Raw genomic sequence first — 11,050 nt, forward strand, 5'->3', positions numbered from 1 at the left:
AACAAAAAACAAAAAACAAAAAACAAAAAACCACAATGTTTCACTGAACCTAAATCTGTCCACATAACAGTAACTTTATATAATGGACTTTCTTGAGAGCTGCACAAAGCTCCTAACATCCTTTATGGTAACTGTAAAATGCAACTACAAAATAAGCAACTTTACTGATACTGTGAACAATAATGTAGTTGTGGTACAAATGACCTAAGGTAACCTATGGGTATAAATAAACATGGCTGCTTGGACACGGAGCCACTTTCCTGCCTCTGCACCTTGTCTCTGTATCTCCCTTTTTATTTTTCCTGACACCAACTGATCCAAATCCATGGGCCAGGTGTGCTGGAGCCACGGCACTGTGGCCAGGTCCTCTCAGGACGCTCTCCCTGCAGGAGCCGAGCTCAGCTTGGCTCCTCTTGGCCCACTATCTCAGCAAAGGACAGAAAGCAGTTCATGAGCAGGACAGAAAGCAGTTCAGGAAGGACAGCCTGACTCTCAGCCCCTGTGCCTATGGGAGGACTCTGATCCAGGGTGGGCCTGGCGGAGGAGCCCACTTTGAACTCTCCTGGGCCCGTGAGTCCAAGGTGGAGGCTTCAGGACGATGCAGGCCTTAGACAACCCTGACTGCCCACCAGCCCACGTCCTCGAGCACTGGCCGTCGCCGATAGCTGGGCCTGGTTCACACGCATGGGTTCTGTCTACCCGAGTCTGGGAGGGGAGAAGGAGCGGTCTCCTCTGCTCCCCTTTCTTTCCAGATATTTTTAGTATGAGAAATAGAAAATCCCTACGGTCCATTTCCAAAGTAGAATTGTTAGCTTTCAATGTAAAATGACTTGGGCTGTGGGAAAGGCAGCTGGAGGGGAGGGCAAGGTGGAAAGGTCCAAGCAGGTAACGTGGGAGTGTCAAGATTCACAGGAAATGCCACAGGTGGGGAGACCCCCGAGAAGGGGCCCAACCTGACCAACAGAGATAAACCAGCATGTGCCCAAAGGCACTCAAACCAGGGGACTTCCCCCACCAGCTGCAAGGGAACCAGGGAGGTGGGGAAAACCTGTGGTTTATTTCTTGAAGTAACCCAATAGCAGACAGTGACGTCAGCTGGACAGTAAGCAGTGGTCAAGCGCCCAGGACCTCCATCAGTCCCGAGACGGGTATTCCTGAGGCCTTTGCAGGGTGTCTTCCATAACCCTCCCACAGGGATCCAGACCCCTCCTGTGCCCCACAGGCGTCCCTCTGCTGGGAATGGAGAGAGCACCATTGAGGACTCAGACGATGGCTTCTCCGCCTGAGGCTCTGGCTCCTGGGCTTCCTGGGAGGGAGCAAAGGGAGGACCATGCTCATTCTGAGACAGGGCAGCAGTCCTGGCTACTCTCTGCGTGGCCCTCTCATGTGCCAGGCCCTGGGTTAGTCACCAGGAACCTCCGAACTGTGGGCTGGATTCTCCAGGAATGAGGGACCTTACCCAGGACACCCCAAGCTTCCTGCAGATGCTCCTGTTGTGGAGGTGGTTCCTCTGTGAGCTCCTTCCTCAGAGGAGGAGATTCACAGCAGACACCTGGACTAGGGCCACTGATGCACCCCTCCTGGGCTGCAGCCCCACCCCGGGGGCACCTAGGACCCAGGGACTCTGCTGCTGAGCTCTGTTGCTGCCAGAGCCTTCATCATCGACAGCGGTATGGGCTGCACAGTGAAGGGAAGGCAGAGTTCATGGCCCTGCATAGGTGGCCGGGTGCAGGCCAGGCTGCAAGTGGCACTCAGGACCGCCAGCACAGGGCCAGGCCCAGGGCAGGTGCAGAGGGAGGCTGGGGGGCGGATGGGATGGTTTCTTACCAAAGACTTGAACTTTTAAAGTCATTTCTATTCACTGTTTTGGAATTTTTACAAACTAGCTTAGTGTCTCTCTCCGGGTATCTCTATCTCTGTCTAGAGAGAGTGTGGAGTGCCGGGAATGGAACCCAGGCCTTGCACATGCTAGGCAAGTGCCCTGTGCCCAAGCAGCACTCCCAGACCTTTCTTAAATTATTTTGAGACTGAGTCTCATTGAGTTGTCCAGGCCGGCTTGGAACTTGCCATCCTCCTATCTCAGCTTCCCAAGTGGCTGGGATGACAGGTATGTGCCACCATGCCCACTCAGGACATCTTTTCTACGCAACTTATAAAAATTGTATAAATGTATGCACATATGTCAACATAGAATATTTCCAACTAGGTATATATATCACCAGTCTCTCCCCTGAATCCCTGCAGAAGCAGGAAGTGCCACTTGGGCAAGGCTATCAAGTTCTGCAGAATTAAGGTATAAAACCTGTTGGCAAGAACTGGGTGGTCTGGTGCCTCCAGCCGAGCACTGAAATACAGAGCAGGAACCACAATGGCTGCACACGGCAAAGCATGAGAACTCCCAGGCCAGCGTGGAAGTCACCGCCTGCAGGCAGGCACAGTGACTGAGCAAACGGCATCACGGGACCCTGCCTGGGAAGGCTACTTGCAGAGTTGCTGCATTATGTTATTTCAAACTCTGTTCACAAGACACTCAGAGAATCGTGTGTGGATGGCCACACACAGATGGCCACTGCATTCTGCAGAAACTGCTGAGGAACTGCTGGCGTCACACCTACTAGATGAAGATTTCAAAGGATCTCTTTTAAATATCTTCCAACAGACAAAGGAGCACACATCTGACACACCAAAGGATGGTACCAGAACAGGATGATATCCGACAGAAAAATACGGAGAGCATTGAAAACAACCAGAAAGGCTGAGGCTGAGCAGCGTGACAGCTGAGACGAAGGCAGCACCCCTGAGCTGGTGCCAGGGCACACGCGTGCCTGAAGAGCAGGAAGCAAGAGGGCGAAGGGGAGGGACCCGTCCCCAGAGACCACCACGGGGGCCACCAGGCAGGCCAGTGCATGTAGAGTAGGGGCCTGAAGAGGAGGTGAGGAAGAGAGGGACAGACTGAATGTTAAAGAAATGGGGGCGGGAACTTCCAGAATCAGATGGAGCGTCCACATTGACCCCCAGCCCCAGAAGCTCAACTGGCTCCATGCAGGAGACCCCAAGGAGATGCACACCTAGACACATCACTGTCCCTGTTGTGGTCTGATCTGGAATGACCCCTACAGGTCATGTGGTGAAGGCCTGGTCCCCTGTGCAGCACTGTCCAGGAGAGGGAGGCCATGGATCAGGAGAGCTCTGACCACTTTGGCAGATTCATCCACTAGTGGGTTCACAGGCCCTCAGGATTCCATGGGAACGTCGGGAGGGGGCCTGGTTGCAGGACATAGGTCATGGGGCGTGCCTTGTGGGGTATCCATCCCTGGTCCTGCCTCAGGTTCTCTCCCTCTGCTTCCTGTGGCTACAAGTGAGCAGCTCTGCTCCACCTCAGCCTCACACCATGATGTCATGTCTCACACCAGCCCAGAAACAAAGGAGTCAGGTGACCATGCAACAAAGCCTCTGAATCCATGAGCCAAAGCAAATCTTTTCTCCTTTTAACTTGTTTTTCTTGGGTACTTTCCCACAGCAACAGAAGGCGGACTAGCCCTAGTCAGAGAATGTCAATCACTTACCTGGCTAGACATGGATTGCATGTCCCCGGGGCTTACGGGGCAGAGCCTCCTTCCAGGGCTGTCATTTGTGCATTTGCTCTGGAGAAATGCCTGCTCCAATCCTTTGCCCATCTTGCCATCTTGGGTCTCTTGCCATGTGTCCACTCCATGTGTGTCTCTTCCACTGCTTGTACTTTTAGTGTCTTATTTAAGAATCATTGCCTGAAGTGACAGACACATCACCAGAGCAGTCACACTTCACCCTTATCTTTTACTACGAAAAATGTGGGCTTTGGCCTCACATTGAGGCCTTTGGTGCATTTTGAGTGACTTCCATCTGTGATGGGTCCAGGTCTCCCCAGCCTGTGGGTGTGCACCTGCACACCACCATGTTCTGCAAAGACTGTCCTGTTTTCAGGATTGGCCTGTGAATTCTGGTCACAAATCAGTATGGCACAGACAGCAGGCTTTTTTCTGGTCTTCCAACTGTGTTCCACTGGGCCTGCACCTTTGCTGGGTGCCTCGTGGTCTTGGGAACTACAGCTTTGAAGCAGTTTTTTTTTTTTTTTTTGGTACTGGGAATTGAACCCAGGTGTGCTTAACTACCGAGCCACACCTCCAACCATTTTTATTTTGAAATAGGTCTTGCTAAGTTGTTTGGGGACTCATTAAATTGCTGAGACTGGCCTTGAATTTGTGATCCTCCTGCTTTAGCCTCTGGAGCTGCTGGGATTGTAGGTGTGTGCCCCTGCTCCACGCTTGAAGTAGCTTTTGAGATTAGGAAGTGTAAGTCCTTCAAGTCTGATCTAGTTTTTCATACCTGTTTAGCTATTCAGAGTTCTTTTGCATTTCCATGCTATTATAATTTTTAGAATCAGTTCATCAATTTCTGCAGTTAAAAAAAAAAAAAAAAAAAAGGAGGAGGGAGACCAAAATGAGGAGCGGAGGACACTGGGGCTGGGAGTTACCAGTTGAATCCAACATCCAGGTGTGAATCACTGTGAGAGGAGCGTAGGACATTTTGGTCTTTGAGGCCTTCTGCTATTTCTTGGAATACAGTTAAGCCTTGGGTTTCTTTGTTACATTTCTTCCTAAGTATCTTATTCTTCTGAATGGTGTGGGAATGAAATTGTTTTCTAACGTGACACGGACTGTTCAGTGCTAGTGTACAGAAATGAAGTGGACTCTCATGCGTCTCTCTGCTGGTCTCATACTAGCCGACCACTCGTGCGTGAACCTCAGGACGTTCTGCAGCACCTGCAAATCACCTGCAAATTGAATTCTACCTTTCTTCATGGTGCTGGTGAGGAACAGGGGCCTCGCACAAGCCAGGCAGACGCAGTGCTGCGGAGCCAGACCCCAGCCCCATGCAGAGTCGAGCCTTGGCTAGATCCTTGCACAGTGCTAGGGGCAGTGCGCGGAGCTGGCCCCTGCGCTGGGAATCTGTGGGGGGAGGTTTTCCAGCGTAGCAATGGGACGCCTGGCGAGGAGTAGGTCCTGTGTCCCTCCATCTGAAAAATGAGACCCACAGACAAGGGAGGGGTGGCGTTCCGCTGGTAGCTACTACGTGGGTTTACTTTCAGATGTTGTTGGAGGTGACTGTCGTGTTTCTCATGACTAAACACTCAGGTGACCTGGGCTGCACAAAATAATCACACAGAGCAGAGTTGACTTCTTCTCTGGATCCTGTGATGGCTGCTGTGAACTTAAGGGTCGAGAGAGAGAGAGAGAGAGAGAGAGAGAGAGAGAGAGAGAGAGAGAGAGAGAGAGAGAGAGAGAGAGGGAGGGAGGTTGAGGAGAAGCCATTTAAATAAGGCAAGGGGTCAGGTTGATTCTAGCTTCTTGACGTCTGCTGTCAGCTTGACTGACATCTAGGAAGGCCACACCCAAAGGCAGAGCAAGAGAAGGGGACACACAAAGGGAATTCCCTGGAACATTCTATCCCAAACAGGGCAAAGGGGTAGGATTACAAAAAAACAGGTGAGTGTAGCTCACCCCAGGGGTGTGCCCACTCAGAAGGCTGGCCTTGCTATCAAGCTGGGACAACGCCCAAGTCACCAGGAACTGTAGTGACTGGTCAGAGCCTAGTGCTTCAGGACTGGAAGGCGTGGTCATTCAGAGTGGCTTCCCACAGGTGACCTTTAACGCTACTGGCTGTTGACTTTTAGGGAGAGCAGGGTCTCCATTCAATCAGGGCAACCTGCTCCGTGATCACGCGCCCAGCTGTCCAGCTGGGGCACTGACCACCGCTGTCTGGCACTGGGGTTAGGTCTTTAAAATAAAGATGACTGGGTACATACACTCTCCTTTTGCACATGTCTCAAGGTGAAATGTTAGGTATGGACTTGGGAGCTTTCTTTTTCAATATAGGTATTTCTGACTGTGATTTTTCCTCTGTGAGCTACTTTCCTTGCATCTTATAAATTATAGTGTTTTTTTTTTCATTTATTTTTTCTATATATATGTTTTGTTTTTGCCTTCCTTTCTTTTTTCCTTTTTAAGTGTGTGTGTGTGCTTGTGTGTGCATGCATGTATATATACATGTGTGAGTGTTTGTGTGTGCATGAATGTGCATGCATGGGTGCATCGTATGTCTGTGTGTGTGTGCCTGTGTTTGCATTTGTGTGCATGCTGGGGTTGAACCCAGGGCCTCATACATGCATGTTATTGGTTTTTCTTTTCATTCATCTCAACAAGTTTTCTAATGTCCCTGATGATTTCTTCCTTGACCTATTGGTTATTCAGGATTGTTATTTAAATATATCTGTGAATTTCTCAATTTCTCCTTTGTTTTTGAATGCTAGATTTCTTTCATCTTGATCAGATAATACATTTTGAATGACGTCAACCCTCTTACATTCATCCAGATTTGTTTCATGTCCGATTGTGTGTTTTGTTCTGAAACATATGTCACGTGTCCCTAAGAAGAACATGCCTTTTTGTGTGAAGCCTCATCAGACCACCAGCAGCACTGAATGGTCCTCCCCCAGATGTCAAGCGTGACTGTGACAGTGCTCCACATGACAGCCTGCAAAGGCCTGTTGCTCATGTCAGCTTGCTGTCCAGCACACCCCAGACGGCTGGAGAGGGCAGGGGTGAGACCGGCTTCAGATTTCAAGGTCGCTTAAGGGCTATGGCTGGGAGGTCAGTTCCCATCACGGCACAGAAGGGAAGGCCAAGGTCCACTTCAGCTGGCCTGCTGTGAGGGGAGCCGAGGGAAGAACAGGGAGTGGGCTTACAGTTGGGGCATTCAACCTCACAAGTGGCATCTTCATCACAGTGTACCCCTGAAACTTGGTCACCCTGAAACTTGATCACGTGGCTGGAATGTGCCATTTTTTACTTGGCTTAAACAGCCGCCTCAGGCAAAAAGCTCAGGGAGTGATCCCACTATTCAGAACCTTCTTCAGAAGCCCCGTTGCCTGGCCTGAGTGAGGTGAAGGCCCCCTTGGTAGAGGGAGTCTGTGCCCCTGAAGGGGTATGGAGTCTGGGTACAGACACACGTGACCTTGATTTGCAGTTTGGGTATCCGTGGGTAAGAGATCCTGAGTTCACCCCTTTAACCCAAAGTTTTTGAAGAGGGGCTGATGTAGAAGTTTACTGAACAGCAGTCCTCAGGATGTGCCTGCCCTGTGTTACTCCATGGTGTGTAGAACAGCAGTCCTCAGGCTGTGCCTGCCCTAGTGACACCATGGTATGTAGAACAGAAGTCCTCAGGCTGTGCCTGCCCTAGTGACTCCATGGTGTGCAGAACAGCAGTCCTCAGGCTGCGCCTGCCCTAGTGACTCCATGGTGTGTAGAACAGCAGTCCTCAGGCTGTGCCTGCCCTAGTGACTCCATGGTGTGTAGAACAGCAGTCCTCAGGCTGTGCCTGCCCTAGTGACTCCATGGTGTGTGGAACAGCAGTCAAAAGGCTGCACCTGCCCTAGAAACTCCATGGTGTGTAGAACAGCAGTCCTCAGGCTGTGCCTGCCCTAGTGACTCCATGGTGTGCAGAATAGCAGTCCTCAGGCTGTGCCTGCTCTGTGTTACTCCATGGTGTGCAGGACAGCAGTCCTCAGGCTGCGCCTGCCCTAGTGACTCCATGGTGTGTAGAATAGCAGTCCTGAGGCTGTGCCTGCCCTAGTGACTCCATGGTGTGTGGAACAGGAGTCCTCAGGCTGCACCTGCCCTGAGTGACTCCATGGTGTGCAGAACAGCAGTCCTCAGGCTGCGCCTGCCCTAGTAACTCCATGGTGTGTAGAGCAGCAGTCCTCAGGCTGCGCCTGCCCTAGTGACTCCATGGTGTGTAGAACAGCAGTCCTCAGGCTGCACCTGCCCTAGTGACACCATGGTGTGTAGAACAGCAGTCCTCAGGCTGTGCCTGCCCTAGTGACTCCATGGTGTGTAGAACAGCAGTCCTCAGGCTGTGCCTGCCCTGGTAACTCCATGGTGTGTAGAACAGCAGTCCTTAGGCTGTGCCTGCCCTAGTGACTCCATGGTGTGTAGAACAGCAGTCCTCAGGCTGTGCCTGCCCTAGTGACTCCATGGTGTGTAGAACAGCAGTCCTCAGGCTGTGCCTGCCCTGGTAACTCCATGGTGTGTAGAACAGCAGTCCTTAGGCTGTGCCTGCCCTAGTGACTCCATGGTGTGTAGAACAGCAGTCCTCAGGCTGTGCCTGCCCTAGTGACTCCATGGTGTGTGGAACAGGAGTCCTCAGGCTGCACCTGCCCTGAGTGACTCCATGGTGTGCAGAACAGCAGTCCTCAGGCTGCGCCTGCCCTAGTGACTCCATGGTGTGTAGAGCAGCAGTCCTCAGGCTGCGCCTGCCCTAGTGACTCCATGGTGTGTAGAACAGCAGTCCTCAGGCTGCACCTGCCCTAGTGACACCATGGTGTGTAGAACAGCAGTCCTCAGGCTGTGCCTGCCCTAGTGACTCCATGGTGTGTAGAACAGCAGTCCTCAGGCTGTGCCTGCCCTTGTAACTCCATGGTGTGTAGAACAGCAGTCCTTAGGCTGTGCCTGCCCTAGTGACTCCATGGTGTGTAGAACAGCAGTCCTCAGGCTGTGCCTGCCCTAGTGACTCCATGGTGTGTAGAACAGCAGTCAAAAGGCTGCACCTGCCCTAGAGACTCCATGGTGTGTAGAACAGCAGTCCTCAGGCTGTGCCTGCCTTAGTGACTCCATGGGGTGTAGAACAGCAGTCCTCAGGCTGTGCCTGCCCTGGTGACTCCATGGTGTGCAGGACAGCAGTCCTCAGGCTGCACCTGCCCTAGTGACTCCATGGTGTGTAGAACAGCAGTCCTCAGGCTGTGTCTGCCCTAGTGACTCCATGGTGTGTAGAACAGCAGTCCTCAGGCTGTGCCTGCCCTAGTGACTCCATGGTGTGTAGAACAGCAGTCCTCAGGCTGTGCCTGCCATGAGTGACTCCATGGTGTGTAGAACAGCAGTCCTCAGGCTGTGTCTGCCCTAGTGACTCCATGGTGTGTAGAACAGCAGTCCTCAGGCTGTGCCTGCCCTAATGACTCCATGGTGTGTAGAATAGCAGTCCTCAGGCTGTGCCTGCCCTGTGTTACTCCATGGTGTGTAGAACAGCAGTCCTCAGGCTGTGCCTGCCCTGTGTTACTCCATGGTGTGTAGAACAGAAGTCCTCAGGCTGTGCCTGCCCTAGTGACTCCATGGTGTGTAGAACAGCAGTCCTCAGGCTGCGTCTGCCCTAGTGACTCCATGGTGTGTAGAACAGCAGTCCTCAGGCTGTGCCTGCCCTAGTGACTCCATGGTGTGTAGAATAGCAGTCCTCAGGCTGCGCCTGCCCTAGTGACTCCATGGTGTGTAGAACAGCAGTCCTCAGGCTGCACCTGCCCTAGTGACACCATGGTGTGTAGAACAGCAGTCCTCAGGCTGTGCCTGCCCTGAGTGACTCCATGGTGTGTGGAACAGCAGTCCTCCAGCTGCGCCTGCCCTAGTGACTCCATGGTGTGTAGAACAGCAGTCCTCAGGCTGGGCCTGCCTTAGTGACTCCATGGTGTGTAGAACAGCAGTCCTCAGGCTGTGCCTGCCCTAATGACTCCATGGTGTGTAGAATAGCAGTCCTCAGGCTGCGCCTGCCCTAGTGACTCCATGGTGTGTAGAACAGCAGTCCTCAGGCTGTGTCTGCCCTAATGACTCCATGGTGTGTGGAACAGCAGTCCTCAGGCTGCGCATGCCCTAGTGACTCCATGGTGTGTAGAACAGCAGTCCTCAGGCTGTGCCTGCCCTAGTGACTCCATGGTGTGTAGAACAGCAGTCCTCAGGCTGTGTCTGCCCTAATGACTCCATGGTGTGTGGAACCGCAGTCCTCAGGCTGCGCCTGCCCTAGTGACTCCATGGTGTGTAGAACAGCAGTCCTCAGGCTGTGCCTGCCTTAGTGACTCCATGGTGTGTAGAACAGCAGTCCTCAGGCTGTGCCTGCCCTAAAGACTCCATGGTGTGTAGAATAGCAGTCCTCAGGCTGCGCCTGCCCTAGTGACTCCATGGTGTGTAGAACAGCAGTCCTCAGGCTGTGTCTGCCCTAATGACTCCATGGTGTGTGGAACAGCAGTCCTCAGGCTGCGCCTGCCCTAGTGACTCCATGGTGTGTAGAACAGCAGTCCTCAGGCTGTGCCTGCCTTAGTGACTCCATGGTGTGTAGAACAGCAGTCCTCAGGCTGTGCCTGCCTTAGTGACTCCATGGTGTGTAGAACAGCAGTCCTCAGGCTGTGTCTTCCCTAGTGACTCCATGGTGTGTAGAACAGCAGTCCTCAGGCTGTGCCTGCCCTAATGACTCCATGGTGTGTAGAAAAGCAGTCCTCAGGCTGTGCCTGCCCTGTGTTACTCCATGGTGTGTAGAACAGCAGTCCTCAGGCTGTGTCTGCCCTAGTGACTCCATGGTGTGTAGAACAGCAGTCCTGAGGCTGTGCCTGCCCTAGTGACTCCATGGTGTGTAGAACAGCAGTCCTCAGGCTGTGTCTGCCCTAGTGACTCCATGGTGTGTAGAACAGCAGTCCTCAGGCTGTGTCTGCCCTAGTGACTCCATGGTGTGTAGAACAGCAGTCCTCAGGCTGTGCCTGCCTTAGTGACTCCATGGTGTGTAGAACAGCAGTCCTCAGGCTGTGCCTGCCCTAGTGACTCCATGGTGTGTAGAACAGCAGTCCTCAGGCTGTTCCTGCCCTAGTGACTCCATGGTGTGTGGAACAGCAGTCCTCAGGCTGTGATTGCCCTGGTGACTCCATGGTGTGTAGAACAGCAGTCCTCAGGCTGTGCCTGCCCTAGTGACTCCATGGTGTGTAGAATAGCAGTCCTCAGGCTGTGCCTGCCTTAGTGACTCCATGGTGTGTAGAACAGCAGTCCTCAGGCTGTGTCTGCCCTAGTGACTCCATGGTGTGTAGAACAGCAGTCCTCAGGCTGTGCCTGCCTTAGTGACTCCATGGTGTGTAGAACAGCAGTCCTCAGGCTGTGCCTGCCTTAGTGACTCCATGGTGTGTAGAACAGCAGTCCTCAGGCTGTGC

This window comes from Callospermophilus lateralis, chromosome 2 (assembly GCF_048772815.1).
Source record: "Callospermophilus lateralis isolate mCalLat2 chromosome 2, mCalLat2.hap1, whole genome shotgun sequence".
In the NCBI taxonomy this organism is placed as follows: Eukaryota; Metazoa; Chordata; class Mammalia; order Rodentia; family Sciuridae; genus Callospermophilus; species Callospermophilus lateralis.